Here is a 13,660-nt window from a genome sequence, read left to right on the forward strand (position 1 = left end):
AACAATCCCAGAACATAGGGCTGGGTTCAGTGAGAAACCCTACGCGCAACTTTTCAGCCTCGGAAATACAACAGAGAACAATCACCAGATATTACAGATCGTAGAATATCAACGGACGTCACTCGACGGTCTCCGACTAGTACCACGAATGCTATCTAGTCTCGCCACAAGACGTCCCTCACCCAGATCAGGCACTCTCTCATATAGGCTACCAGCGGGTATCGTGTATTGAGCCTCCTTGTCCGACACCGATGCTGGTCGTGATCGTTGTAAAGAGTCACAGTAGTCTCTACTGAGCATTACCAAAGCCCGCATCCTGACACCAAACAGGCCTAAGTATAAGTAGATATTAAATGAAACGAGGAGAAGAATAGGCTAGTTGAAATGAGGAGTGTTGCTGAAATGGAATTCATAATCTTGAGGAAAATATTCTCTATTCTTTTTCACTGGAAGTGTCACTCCAATCAACGACGAGGATCGAACCTGAGCAATCTTGGGAGTTATTTAATTTTTAGTTTTGTTTATAGTCCTACAGCACTGAATTTCGGCAACAAATATAGACTAGTGAGTTTCGCGATAGGCCTACAAACTTAGAGTTTTATATTGCAGACATAAGCTTATTCGTTAATTATGCAGTCTTGGGAGTTAATTAAGTTTTAGGCTACTAAGAAGAGACTAGTGAAGTGCTTTGTGTGGAGTGCGGCATTTTATGGGGCACAAACATGGACATTACGGCGAAGTGAAGAGCAACAACTAGAAGCATTTTAAATGTGGATATTAAGAAGAATGGAGCGTGTGAAATGGACAGACAGAATAAGAAATTAAGCTTGTCCTAGAAAGAGTGGGCGAAGAAAAATAGCCTAATGCTAAAACTGATCAGGAAAAGAAAAGGAAATTGATTGAGTCAAAGCCTAAGAAGGAATTGCCTATTGAAGGATGCATTAGAAGGAATGATGAACGGAAGAAAAGTTCGGGGCAGAAGATATCAGATGATAAGCTTAGTTAACATTAAGACACCGGTAGGTCTATATGGGCCGAATACAGAGACTAAGAGGAAGACGGAAAATGGAGAAGATTGAAGAATAGTGGATGTGCAAGGAAATACCTGCTCTTGTGCAGAAAACTGGGAATAAAACTATGAGTTAATGAACCAAAGTTTTTATTTTAGGGCCTACTTGTAGTTCCGTAACATTGAATTTCCGCAGCAAATAGGTCTATCACGAGTTTCGTGATAGGCTTATAGGATTAGAGTTTTATAGCTTTTTGCCGACATAGGCTAATTATTTGTTAATTTTAAGCAATCTTGGGAGTTGTTTAAATTTTAGTTTTATTTTTAGCTCCATAATATTGAATTTTCGCAGCAAATGCCATGAATTTCTGTTTCCTTTGCTTGATACGGAGTTTTATATTGCTCACATAAGTTTTTGTTAATTTTAAGAAATCTGGAAGTTGTTTAAGTTTTAATTTTATTTGTAGTCCTGTAACTTTGAATTTCCGCAGTAAATGTCATGGGTTTCTGTTCCCTTTGCTTGATATGGAGTTTTATATTTCTGACATAAGTTATTCGTTAATTTTAAGCAATCTGAGAGTTGTTTAAGTTTTTGTTTTATTTGTAGTCCTGTGACTTTGAATTTCCGCACTAAATGTCATGAGATTCTGTTCTCTTTGCGTGATAAATTATAGAGTTTTAATACTATCTTACTGAATAAATCCAATAGAATTTAGTGATAAAAATGATAAAATGGAATTCCAACGGGATTAAATTAGCATTAAACGCAACCGCTCTTTATTAATGACACTTGTTACCATGAGAGCTAAGTGCTTATTTTTTTTTTAATTTTATTCCAATTTCTTCTGTAAAACGACAATTCTCGATGGAAATTAGCGAAGATATGAACAAATTAAAATTCAGTACGTATTACTTTTGAGAAACCCTGTATTAAGGTATTAGATATACAACAGGAGTACCTGTGGTAATATCCTCACTTTTTTGTTTTTTAAAACGGTAAGTTTTACTTGAATCACATTGACTTTCAGAATCATATTTGTTCGTAGGTTCTCTCTTGTATAATTTTATTCCTCGACAATTCTCACACAAGAAGTGTTTCTGCCAGGTCGGGTAGGATAATTGAAGCCATGTTTGCCACCTGCACTTCCAGACTCGAATTCGGACTTCGGTAACACTTCATTTGGTAACGAGATTGAAGGTGAAAGAAACCAAAGTGCTCAGGAAGCGGTAGGGGGTTCTCCCACCACCACGCGTTTTGCCGACGTCACACGGTACGGTGAATTCTCATTGGCTGCGGGTGTGGCCTGCGCAAGGCGGGGTCGATATAGGCTTCAAACAATTTGTGTTACCCATAATGCTTTGCAGCTCGAAAACCCCAGCCGGGCTAGCTGTGAGGGGATACAAGTGGAGTGCCGAGTTGGACGTTGAGAAGTACGGAGGTGGTGTATGCGTCCCCGCGTTCCAAATTTCAATTACTATGAAACACTTGTGTTGGTGTGTGTAGTGTGTGTGCGTGCACACTGCGTGAGTGCCGGCAGTTGCAGTGCGTGTGTCAATTTATGGATTATGTGCCATGCGTGGATGTGACTCGTCGTAGGGGATAGTAATTGTGTCGCAGTCTAGGTAAGTCAAGTTTTCACTTTGGTTTGTAGCCGAGTGCAAGGATTTCTAGTCTTAGTGCAACCCTCAGATTCGTTGCAGTGTTTCCGATTTCACTTTCTCTTGTGTGCGTACGTGTGGGCATACTCCCCCGCCCACCCCTGAGAGTATTGACAAAACATACCGTCGCAGTCACAGCCGAGAGGGTTGTTGACGAAGGGTCGTACTCCCTCGTATTCCCGCTATCTCTCCGTCGCCCTTGACGACTACAAGGAGATCTGCTCTCCAAATTCCAGAGTATCGACCACTCTGACGGCAGAGCGGAGCTGTAATCATCTAGAAAGAGACAGATTGCTGTGGAGTTTGAATGTTACGTACTCTTTCCTTTATCGGCTGCTAGGATGTGTGTATTGAGTGGGACTTCTCTGCGCATGCACAACGTTGCCACATGTATCCCACCCATGCAGTTAATGTAGTAGAGCGTGGGAAGTTTAGTACGTGGCAACGCAGCGTTTTGTCGTGATGGGATGGTGCCGCGGGTTTGCCGTTCTGTTGATGCATGTAGGAGCCGGCTCGTTCGTTTGAGAGTTCGTGAAGCAAGAGTCGATGAAATATAGCGACGGTGGGGTTCCAGGCACGCCCGAGGGTTTGCCGCACAGGGGAAATTGTACTGCTGATGCTAAAATAAAATAGACGTGAAGGGCATCAGAATATGCACGACATTCCAAAACATCTTTCTACTCCAGTCGTCTGAAATATTCAGATCGGTACTAATTAACACGTTTAAAGCCGTGGAATAAACCTGTATGTCTCTGTATTAAACGTGAGTGGATATACATTTATTTTTTTTCTAGAAACCGTGCTTAATGCGTACATAGAATATATTTATTTGCCGTGTCATTTACAAACGTCAGTGTATCTTGTAATATAATATCTGTTGCTCATATTTGCGTAATGTTTTCGAGTTGCGATAATGTGTCAAAGACACGTGTACTCACAACGGTGTAGTTTATTGACACGTGTAATGTTCATCTATATCGTAATTATGTTCTTCAGCTAATTGCATTGAATTTATTAAATAATAGCAGAATGTGTATTTTATAAAATGACTTTCAGGAGTTAATAGATTAATCTAAATAAAAATTCGTCGGACTTGATTCGAGGTTACAGTAGGCCTACTACTCTTGCACTTGAAACGTTTCTAGCCTACAATAATAATTATTAATAAACAACAGAAGCGAAACATAACACTAACACGAAAAGTAACACGTTTACTGCATTTCAGAACATCTTGAAATAGAACTTGAGTCTCTTTATGCAATAGAGACTATTATTTTCGGACTAAATTTATTATTTTTTCCCTAGAAGTTGTGCTTATCGTTTACAGTATGACATTTGCAGATATCCATGAATCTTGTAATGATATTTGTTGCTCTTATTTTTGTAATCTCAAGTCGCAGTAATGTCTTTCAGCGTGTCAGAGACACGTGTACTCCCAGTGACTAGTTATTTACACATGTTAGAAGTAAACAAACGTCATGTTCGACTATAACGTTCTTCAGTTAATTGCATTCTATTTATTAAAATACAACTAAGTTAAGCATAGCGCGTATTTAATAAAATGGCTTGCAGATGTTTATACAGTAATCAAAAGAAAAAAATTATAGTTAATTCGAGGTTACATTAGTAGTAGCTATTCTTGAGATATTCACGTAATAAATATCAAGCGAAATTTATGCTACTGACACGAAAAGTAACATATTTAGGCCTACTGCATTTCAGAAGATCTTGAAGTAAAACTCGGTTTATTGAATATAGCCTAACTTAGACTATATTTTCTTCAAGAAATCGTGCTTAATGTCTGCATGGCATTTATTTATTTGCTGTGAGGATCTGCAGACATCGTTGTGTCTTGTAATAATATACTCATACATTTGCATAATCTTTTTGAGTTGGGCTACAGTAATTCTTTCTGCTTGTCAGAGACACGCGTTCTCCCAAAGTTGTAGCAGTAAACACACCTCATGATCTACTGTAACGTAATTACGTTTATGTTCGTCAATTAATTTCATTACAGCTATTAAAATTTAAGCACAGCGTATATTTAATAGAATTACTTTCAGGAGTTTATAATCGAAATAAAAATTCATCATAGTTGATTCGAAGTTAGGATACAACTACATTAGGCTAATACTCTTGCACCTGAAATATTCATAGACTATAATAAATAAAAGAAGCGAAATTTATGTTACGAATATTCATACGTATTTACGAAAAGTAACATAGGTCCTAGGTAAAACTCAATCTTTTTATTTAATTTAGACTATTATTTTCAGGAATCTATATAGCTAGCTGATGTCTGTTATTGCTGCTATGGTTATAGGCCTACTATATTAGGACATTTATTTGTCATTTTATACATAATGTAAAGTGACAAATGAATCTTTATAGACGTAAGATGTCTCCAAAAATGTTTTATCACAGAAATGGATTATGCATACCTACAATTTATGTCCCCAAATAAAAACTTCTTCAGAAAAAAAATGGACTTTTAGGTCTATATGATTATAAATTACGTTTGTGTTAATCCCATGTTCTGTCTTCAGTGACACACGTGTTCCCTTAACGTTATAGGTACTTCGTTTTATTACTATTACATACCTATATAGGCCTAGATGAAGTCAACAAACTTCATATTGACTCGTTTTTAGCACATAGAAAAGCAAAGCATGTGCTTAGTAAGACATTTTCATGAAGTTGTTAGTAGAAATAAGAATTCATCATAATTTTATTATTTGATTCAAGGTTATTTTCGTATCGATCTACTTGAATGTTCACATAGTCTAACGCAAGTGAAATTTATGCCACTAAAGCGAAATCTAAGTTGAAATGCAACCAGCAGCATATTTCCTGCATTCCAAGAATCTTGAAATGAAACCCAGCCTTTTCTATTCAGTATCTACTATATGTGATTTGTTTTCATGTTTATTGTTAAAGAGTTTGGATTCGTTCAGTTGTCTTTTGTTTTCTATGTAAGATAAAGTGACAGCCTGATATAGCACGTCCTTACAACTCTAAAATGTGTCAAAGAAATCTGTTACAACTAGATAGGCCCCTAATTATGCCTAAGAACGAACATTTCTTCACAGAAAAATAAATGTGGAACTTGAGAGGTATAGGTTACAGACGAATGTTTTCGAGTTAATCACGTGCTTTTGCACGTGTCACGAGACACGCGTAGTCCCAACGGTGTAGTTTATTGAACCTTTGAAACAAGTGGGGAGACTTTATGTTCGTAGACTATGTTCTGCATTAATATTTTTTATCTCCAGATCATTTAATTGAATTAATTAAAACAGTAAAGCCTTTATTTAGTAGGAATATATTTTGAGGAGTTTCTAACCTAAGCTACATTCATACGTACTTAGGCTAACAGTACAATACTTTATTTGTTTCATAGGTCTCGGCTAGCCACGTGGCTATGAGATGTGAAACTCGTCAAAAGCAACACATTATATATATATATATATATATATATATATATATATATATATATATATATATACAGTTAACAATAATTAATTCTTTAGGCCTATACATTATGTGATTAGTTGATTACATGCATAAAACTCATCAAAATTGTAAAAAAATTATATGTGAAGAGATGGTTTTTTAAAGACATCTAAACTGGTTTTTATTATTCGATACTTATTTAATATGTGGAGGCAAAGAGTTAAGCATTTTAACACTACATACATAACCACCTTTTCGAAATGTGGCCAGGTTAGCAATTGGTCTTTGTAAATCATTTGTCTTGTATTAATATTATGTAAGCATAATAATAATAATAATAATAATAATAATAATAATAATAATAATAATAATAAATAGGCGTAATGTATTATCGCTCAACCAGCCATTTTATAAATATCAGTAGACTACATTTTAATTCAAATTTCAAATTAAATTTCAAATTTCAAATAATACAAATAAAAAAAATATACCTATAATGAAAAATTAAAGAAACATAATAATATAGCACAATACAGGAATAATAACAAAAAATATACGTCCCTCTCTGGTAAAACTTAATCTACAGAGGGAATATAGGCCTAATAGTTTACAATATAGGCCTATAGGCCTAGCTACAATTGTATTACCATGTAGGCCTACTTCAGAATTTTTCATAAAATAATTCTGGTTATTATCTATTAAGAACATCAATATAGAAACAAGTAGGCTATAGCCTACTCACAGGATAATGTTAACATTTTCAAATTATAAAAGCATTTATGCAGAAATATATAATTTAGGCCACTTATAATTATTTTATTTTGCATTAAAAACACCTTTCTACTTTCTGAGGAATTTTCCCAAAACATTATGCCATAGATCTAAGATAAAATGGAATGGCAAAATAGACTGATTTTAGAGTATTTTGTTATTCATGACCAAGCTTAGTGATCTTATTGCATAACAAGATTTAATACAGTTTGGAATGACAGTCTATGTGTTTCTCCTAATTTAAGTGACTGTCCACCTGTAAGCCTAAAAATTTGAAAGATAATTTCTCTTCTAAATGAGCCTATTTGTTTAATGATAGTCTGTACTTCGAGGTATACCTATTCAGAAAATATTTGATGGTAAAATGTATTACAGCCGTTTTGTCAACACTCCTGTATAATATTAACCTTTTTGCTGAAAATCATTTATTTAATTTTGATAATACCAACTCAGAAGTATTAATAAGCTCTTTGATGATTGTTATGTAATATGATGATATAATAACCAGGGCGCATATTTTTTTATGATTTAAAAAACCTAGAAATGACCTATAAAATGACCCAAAAAGTGTTATAAAATGAGCTAAAATAAATAATCCTCCTATATAATATAGTAAAAATCCTACCTCATATTAACAGCTCTCCTTTCCTTTGCAATAGATGGCTGTGTACACCGAAGGTTCTGGATTGTGAACGACCAGCGATTGTCGGCGAGGACATTGTTATACATTGGGAAGTTTCTTTCCACATCTCCTCTGACCGCAGGAGCATACTTGACGAGTGACAGATCACTGGATGTTAATTTTGTTCCTCTTGTACAGTATCTACGCTGTTTTAAAGTTTTCTCCTGAGAGTACTTCAGCTATTGTGCACAAAGTTTTGTATCCTGGACTTCTGTCTAACACAATTCCTTTATTTGGAAAGCAGAGCGTACAACAACTCAGCGGAGAGCTTCATCTCCTCTTCTATTTCTCTTCTTCCTTTTGACATCACTTACTATCGAGAAAATCCTTTCAGATTCCGCATGTAGAGTAAGTACTAATTTTGCGAGTTTTACTATATTGGAAAATTTTAATTCGTCATTGAAGTCTTTAACTTAAGTGACTAAAGATCACCTTAAAATTTAAAAAATGATCAAAAATGCCCTCAAAATAAAAAAAATAGCCAAAAGATTAAAACAGCAAAAAATTACAAAAAATTAAGTAAAAACTCTACATTTATGCAACCAGCAGCACATCCAGGATTTATATAGCCTAGCAGTCTTACTAATAAACCGTGTATAGTTTTTATACGAGACTTATGCAGAGTTGAGACAGAAAACGTTACTAATAAACCGTGAATAAGCTATGGACGTATAAACAGGCTGTAACTATACAATGGGAATTGCTTTGCAGTAGTTATATACACAAAACCCCTTGTTTAAGCGTTGTATATAGAGAAAAAATGGCAGCCCCTCTAACAGCTGTTCGTATCGACTGTCATTTTATGATGATGTTTACCTTGTAACCACAGAAGAACAAACCAAAGATCATAGAATTATTAGAATAATATTGCTGTAGCTTGTCCTCTTTGACAAATTGTAGTGTGGTAATCGATTAGAGCCAGTTGTACTATCGATATTTAACATGCCACACTAGAGCGCTCTACCGGATGCAGTAGAGAACCTCAGATATTCTATTACCTTTCGTAACGAAGTAATGACGAAACTATGACGTAGCTGTGTAACAGTTATACTGTTATACACGACGTATGTAGTGATTATTAGTAAGGTATTTACACACGACTTATAAAGGAGCTACTCATTGTATAACTATAAGACAGTTAAACGTCTGTATATAGAGTTTTTATTAGTAAGACCGTAGCTATTTACGGGCGTTGCAAAGTACTGTATGTAAAGAAAAATAGATGACATCTTCAAAATCCGCGCCCTGATAATAACAGTGAAATTTATGCTGCTAACATGAAAATGAAGTTGGTGAGAGAGAACCATCAAAGTATTTACTGTATTCCAAAGTCTTTTAACATTCATCTCAGCCTTTATACACGATAGGCCTATATTGATTGGATGATCTATTAATAGACCCTGTTGTTTTAATGTTTGTTGTTGAGTGATTTGAATCATGACAGCTGTTTTACATAAGGTAGTTGCAAAATGAAATGGTTATGACTTGAGCTTCCATAAATGTTTGTGTCAATCTGAATTATATTATATAGGCCTATACAGAATTGCATTTCCAAACGAAAGTTTCTTCATGCAGAACTTAAAACCCAAACTATAGGTATGGGGCGTGGCTTTATTCTTAATAAGTTAGTGGTCTCGAGCTTTTCTGTGTTCCACGACATGCATAAGCCTAACTTATGTGTAGTTTTCGGCGGTGTATTTTATTACGCGTGTAAAAGTCAACAAACTTCAATTACAACTTATTGTTGTCTTTCTTTAGATAATTTCATCGAATTTATGAAAGAACAAGTGAAGTTTGTATTCGTGACTTGGTTGTAGTTCATTCAAGGTTACATAAATAACTATGTAGGCCTCCTCGAGGTGTACAAGCAAAATTTATGCCACTCCGACGGAACTCAAGTTGTTATGAAGGAAATGTTCACATTTATGGTATACTAAGATAGGCTTATCTTAAAATAAAACCAGCTCCTTTTATTACTTAGACGGTTATATCGATTACAGAAACCCATGTATCTTGTAATATCTGGCCTATTTAATAATTTTTGTCAAAATTTGTGTGGTGTTGGGGTAACTTTCTTACTTTCCTGTGTTTCACAATAGGTGTTGGCTATGTGCATTCTAAAAACGTTAACTGCAACGTATAGAACTACTGAAGAAACAAAATTATATAGGCCTATACACTGAGATGCAGAAGAAATGGAACGCTGAATAATTTTTAACAATGTAATTAGAATCTTATTCAATTATTTTACATTACAATAATTCATTATTTTACATTCTTAATTAGAATTATGAAGTTTTCAGAGCTGTTGAGATCCCCAAAATGGGGGAAACAAAACATTGGTACTACCATTGCAACTACAGAAACATGAACTGTGAACAATGTGAACTTGAACTGTGTGGAACAATACAGCACTTAGTACGGTGTATTTCCTTCTCTGGCGTCAGTTACTGCTTAAGTTAGTACCGTATATTTCCTCCTCTGGCGTCAGTTCTTGGCATAGGGTAAATTAGGGTCTGTTGGACATTCGGGCATGTTGGACACTCTGTACTTTAACGTGTTACCTCGCCACTTGTGGGCACCACATTCTGCTAGAAGTCAATGACGGAAGTAGCCACGAGTAGGGTTACTTCCGTCATTGACTTCTAGCAGAATGTAGTGCCCACAAGTGGCGAGGTAACACGTTAAAGTACAAAGTGTCCAACATGCCCGACTGTCCAACAGACCCTAATTTACCCTACCTACTCTGAATGAGGTTTCTGATCACATATTGAAATTTTCAATTAAAATTCAAATTTGTTCACAATTTTCATTTAAATGGTATAATAGTTACATGTTGGTCAGTTTCTTCCCATTCATGATGAAGAGCCCTTTAAAGTTCTTGCAGGGTCTCAGGCAAAAGATCTCGAGCTCGAATTTTTTCCCCTAAGATGTCCCACAGGTGTTCAATAGGATTGAGATCAGGGCTGCAAGCTGGCCAGACTGTGCGTTGAACCCCCACAGTGTCCAGAAATTGAGAGACGCATCGCGCTACGTGCGTACGATCATTGTCGTGCATTAGGATGAAGTTTTCTTTGACTCCATAACCAAATGGAACAACTTGTTCCAGTAGTAACTTCTTCACATATAAGAGTTCCATTCGTAATTGGCACCAGCTCTGTTCTTGCCTCTGTGGCTATTCCACCCCACATCATTACAGATATAGACCCTCCTCCGAATGGTGTTCTTTCTCAGAAGGTACGAGAGTAGTAGCGCTCTCCAGGCCTTCTCCACACTCGTATCTTCCATCTGGAGCCCGCAAAGAGAAAATGGACTAGTCTGTAAAGAGAACGTTACCCCACTGTTGTTTAGTCCAGTTAATATAAGCTTAATGACGGACAAAGTCAAGTCGGATGGTACGATGTTGATGTGTCAACAGCTGCCCTGTAGCTGGCCTCCTGGATTTCAGGCTTGATTCCTGTAGACGTCTTCTGATTGTCCACACGCTCATATCCACCTGATGAAATTGACGAAGACAATTTTGAATCTGAACTATAGTTGTTTACCTGACCCTTAACACTTGCAATGACGTAAATCTGTCATCCTTTGCGGTTGTAGCTCTCGTTCGACAAGATCCTGGTCTCCGAGAGAACGTCTTTTGTCCTCTCGAAAACATCTAACAGCTCTGTGAATGCTTCCTATTGAAGCTTCAAGACTATTCGGAACGTATCTGTAACTTCGGCCATCGTCAATTTGAGAGCCTTGAAATTGTGGCAGATTGCCTTTCACAGAATAAACAAAACATGGGAGCCATGGAAAACATAGAAACATTACACATTCAAAATACTGGACTTGGACTTCCCTAGCTGTAAAATTTTACTTCCCTGTTCAAAAAATTACAGCAATTCAACTAACGTGAGAGATGGTGGACATCTTCTGTTGTAGGTCTATGAGACAGTATCTCCTAATTGAGTAAATACCTGTAGGCCTATAAAATTATAATGCTTTGATTGGAAAATTATATTTTATCAAAGCGTTTCACTTTTTTTTGTACTTCAGTATATAGGCCTATAGTGTTCGCTTGAAACTTTATATAGTAATACTTCAGTTAAGCTTAGGCCTATGCGCTTTTATGAGGGTCTGAAGAAAGACACGCATAGACCTAAGTGAGAAAAATGTATCCCTAACTAAACTGACATAATAACGACTGAAATAGCATTGGAAGACTGTATGGGGAGAACGAGTTAAGTCAATTTAGTAAAATTTTCACGAGAGAAATTTATAACTTCACAGTTATGCTGGCTTTGAGTCTATAATACAGTAGGCTACTCAAATTTATAATTAATTCAGTAGGCTACTCAACTTTATAATACATGAAGAGTGCACGGAAAAACAATGAATGCCACAATTCTGTTATGGGTGATGTCATTTTCTAATTTAAAAGATTATAAACTTTAGTTTGTTCTCACTAAACTGATAAAAACGATCACCATGGATACAGTCATCCTCTCCTTCATTTTTAACACGAACAGTAATAAATTTTGTGCGAGATCTTGCGTATTTGCTTGGTTTCCGCACAAAACCAATCCGCGGAAAGTGTAAAATTCCACATTTAGTATTCCCAACCCAACACACATAACAATTTCCCTCTTCTTACCGCTTAACTGACATATTAATTTTACTGCTTTAGGCTTTTAACATATTATTTTTAGAGACGTTCAATATAGTAATAATTATAAATTGGAAACTTACCACTACAATTTCACTTAAATTGCACTGTTAATGATTGTTTTTAAATATTTGCAAAAATTAAGTAAACTCTACAACTCCACTAAAGTTACTGCATTCGTGATGCATGTAACATTAAGGAAGCCATGAAAAAATCAACAAGATTCCATAGACTGGGGGAAAAAAAAAGACAGACGTATATCACGGCCTGCTGGACTAACTTATAGTAAACACAGAAAACATTTTAAAGCAACAATGTTGAAGATAGATATTTTTGTTTTGCAAATTTGCCGTCATTGAACAGAAACCAAGATGGAGATTTCATTGCAACTAATTAGAAAAATTCCTCTTTCAGGTATGTAATAAACGATCTTCGCACAAAATAATGTACGATACACGAGCGGTATGTTTTCTTTCAATTCTCGGAAATTAAAAAAGCTCAACTACGTTTCGCTTTTTCAAACTTTTCCTCAAACATGAAAACTTCAACATACCGCTCTTGTAACGTATATTACTATTACAGTATTATACTGAATTTGATTATTATCACACCCTTAACAGAAACGTGACATTCGTTGTTTTCCCCCTGTATTCTTTACATATTCTTGAAGAACCTTAGCTGCTTAGAGCCAAAGCTGGCTGATATACACCGTGTCCCGCTTAGAGGTATCGAGAAATAAGTGATAATTTCAAGTGTAAATAATGGTTTATTAACATACCTTTTTACATAACTTGATGTAAAAACTCTCAGAGTTTCGGAGAATGCTCAATGCAACACGATGTGTGCACCTTGAATTCCTCTGCAGACATCTAAACGGTATTCAGCCTCCCACCAAGTGTTCTGTAGAATTTGTGAAGTGATTAGTGGAGCTGCATTTGTGATGCGTTGCCTCACTAGGCCTACTCCAAAGTGTAAGTTCTGCCTCTTTGGTACACAACATCCTTCAGAAAACCGCAGAAAAAAGTCCAAGAAGTGAGATCGGGTGACCTGGGTGGTCAGCCAAGGGGTCTTCGTCTTCCGATCCACCTATCGTGGAATTTTTAATCCAAGAACTCACACACCCGTTGATGATAATGGGATGGGACCCCATTCTGCTGAAAAACCGATCCTGGGGGAAGTTAGTCAAAGACAAAGTTCTGCAACATGTTCAGATACACATTTCCTGTGACTGTAGCCTCTACGAAGAAGAATGGTCCAATGACTCGCGTAACAGCTTTTTCTTCTGCAAGACATAACACACACTGAATTTTATATTGTGGTGTCCACATGGTGTTTACCACATCATGTTCTCCTACAAAATGGCGCTAGGCTTGTTTTAGTGCCCTAGCAACAAACAAACGAAAGTTACGCATGTAACTGTTTTCAAACTTTGTTGCTT

The 13,660-nt window shown here is 36.1% G+C and overlaps 1 protein-coding gene across 2 annotated transcripts in view; it reads left to right on the forward strand.

The window, feature by feature from the left end:
• Positions 1-2,421: 2,421 nt before the first annotated feature.
• LOC138691142 (protein suppressor 2 of zeste-like) overlaps positions 2,422-13,660 on the forward strand; it is a 319,182-nt gene continuing 307,943 nt past the window's right edge. For both annotated transcript variants that reach the window (XM_069812885.1, XM_069812884.1), the window contains exon 1: positions 2,422-2,632. The gene's annotated coding sequence lies outside the window, so the exon portion shown is untranslated. The remainder of the gene's footprint in view (positions 2,633-13,660) is intronic.

Source organism: Periplaneta americana, chromosome 16 (genome assembly GCF_040183065.1).
Source record: "Periplaneta americana isolate PAMFEO1 chromosome 16, P.americana_PAMFEO1_priV1, whole genome shotgun sequence".
Lineage (NCBI taxonomy): Eukaryota > Metazoa > Arthropoda > Insecta > Blattodea > Blattidae > Periplaneta > Periplaneta americana.